Genomic DNA, 2631 nt, shown 5'->3' with positions numbered 1-2631 from the left:
TGCTATATCAGGTCCCCCAATGATTATTAGCTACTTTATGGGAGGCATCGGGTTCTATCTTCTAATCTCCCACTGTTCTTTCATAAACAGGTAATAATGATGATAATAACAATAACAGTAATAATAAAACATCTATTTACCATCTAAATTAGACATCATAGGACATCACCTCTTGTCATTACAACCAAATGGAATATTATCATTTTACAGATGAGGAACATGTGCAAGAGAAATTAATTTGCATAAGCTCACAGTTCATTAGGTGGTAGAACCTAGATTCAAAAGGAATCTTTTATTTTATAAAAGAATACAATAATTATATCTTAATCCTTTAAATATAATATTTCATCTTTTGGGAGACATTGAAATCCTTGAGGAATGAAGAATGCACATTCTGGCAGGAATGTTTATTCTGCAGATGTATGTTCTTCCTGTACCACAGAGCACACAGAGAGGCTCAAGTACAACACTAGATATGAGAGAGCTTGTTTTAACCATGAACATGTTTCACGGGGCACAAAAGCTACTGATTACTTCATCAATTACTGAAGTCAAATCTGCTTCCTTCTTTCACATCCCCCACAGGCATTTTTTTTTTTTTTTTTCTCACTGACAAACTGTTTATTGAATTTTGCCATCAGTATGGGGTGTCTCTTGTTGTATCTTAGAATCCTAGGATTCAGGGAGGTGGTAAAGTGGCAATGGTGAATTTGGGAATCTGGTATCCCAAAAGTACCCTCCGCTCTACCCCTGATTCTACAATGGCTGCCAGGCGGATCACCCCTCCGCTGGAGCCGTCCCGCTCCATGGCCAAAGCGAGAGCTGCCCCCCTTCTTGGGGGTCCCAGCCCGTAATGATGATTCCTGCCGTCAGGTCTTCTGGGTATCGGTAACTCATCTCCTTAAAGAGGCTGGCTGACGTGTGTACCAGCGGAGGCTCATTCAGCTCAATGCTGTGGAAACCAAGCGCTACTGCCTGGCTATCAGCTGCTGAGCCTGAGCGGCAGCAAAAAATACGGTCATGAATAGGGGTCAGCTTGTCAGTCACTCGATTGGCGATGTATGACTTAGTGGTTGTTCTGGAGTCGGCTCCTAGAACCACGCCCCAATCAAATTGCACGGCCATGAGAGTGGTCCCTGTTGAGACTTTCTGGTTTTCCCAGTTGCGGGTAATGGCCTCAGGCCCCTAGGCTGGTGCTGGCCACGCTCCCCGAGCAGCTACTAAGGTGTCCGCCATCTTCTCCCGTACGGCCACAAAGCAACTGTCGTAAAGCACCACAACTGTAGCACTTCCAAAAGTCTCCAAGGAAGAATTATAATACTGTATGTTAATATTCCAAATATTTAAAAATAATTTCTCTTCTTAAAATCATGTCTGACATTTATCTATGAGAAGGTGCCACCTGCTGTAATGAACTGATCATTAGAGAAGGAAGGAAAAGTGGACCAGCAGACCAAAGAATCCAAACTACAGTGTGTGTGTGTGGGGGGGGATGTGTGTGTGTGTGTGTGTGTGCGCTCCACCTTAGGGAACTAGTTTCTTATCTCTCTGTTTCCTCACCATCACCACTATGTGGGGGGGGAGTGAAGGGGGGAGAAAGAAAAAGAGATAAGATTTGTCTTCAAACCTGTTCTGAAAGTAGCTTGGAAATAACTTCAGAGGCCCCAATACCACTGAAATATAAGCAGTACCAATTTGCCTATTTAGAATTGCTCTTTAAAATTTGAATCTACTTGAATGAGTACCCTAGATAGCCTGAGATAGAAACGTTTTCTTCCCTGTAGGACAAGGAATTTACTTTTCTTTCCCTTTTACAGTATAAATCAGTAGACTTGTATAAATATCAACAAACTGCTTTCCAAAAAGCTTAAATTATTTTACTTTTCAACAAGGAGTATGAGAGTTTACCTGTCTCATTAAAACTTTAAATATTAATATTGTTTATTGCTAATTTGATAGTTTAAAAATTTGTTCATTTCTGCGTTAATCTGCATTTCTTTTACTCTCAGAATGACTACATTTTCATGAATTTATCAATCATATGTATTTCCTCTTTTGTGAATTATCTCCAGATATGCCATTTCCATTATTTGTGGGCTTTGACATCTTCTTTAGAGTACCCTCATAGACTATAGGTATTATCTGATTGCTTTATTTATTACCATAGTTAATAATTTTATTTTCAACTTGCAGTTTTAATTTTTTATATTCACACAAAATTTTTAATGTTTTAGGTCAAATCTATTAATCTTGCTTTTTATGCTATATTTTATCACTTTGATACACAGAATGTTATTCCCATCCAGAGATAAGGCAAATATTCACCTACATTTTTGTCTAGCTTTTTAATCTGTTCATTTTTTTCACAGTACTTTTGTACAATTGGAACTGAGTTTTGTGAATGCGAGAGAAATGAGTCTTTCTTGCTAATTTCTCAGTAATTTTATTGAATAAAACAAAATTTCACCAATTATGATATTTCCTAACTTGATTAAATATCAAATGAGAAAGCCCAAAAGAAAACCATGTGCACCCAGCATTCAAGTCACAGATCATCAAGAGGAAGCCATCAGGCTGCCTCCTACAGCTTTTATTAGAAAGGCAATTCCACACTGAATTTACTGTACTCCA

General features: G+C 38.5%; 1 pseudogene; it reads right to left on the bottom strand.

Moving 5' to 3' along the window:
• Positions 1 to 588: 588 nt before the first annotated feature.
• LOC101279051 (proteasome subunit beta type-6-like) lies at positions 589 to 1236 on the bottom strand (annotated as a pseudogene).
• Between the last annotated feature and the right edge of the window lie 1395 nt (positions 1237 to 2631).

This window comes from Orcinus orca, chromosome 2 (assembly GCF_937001465.1).
Source record: "Orcinus orca chromosome 2, mOrcOrc1.1, whole genome shotgun sequence".
NCBI classification, from domain to species: domain Eukaryota; kingdom Metazoa; phylum Chordata; class Mammalia; order Artiodactyla; family Delphinidae; genus Orcinus; species Orcinus orca.
Note: the sequence above shows the minus strand (reverse complement) of the source record. Positions and strands in the feature narration are given on the sequence as shown.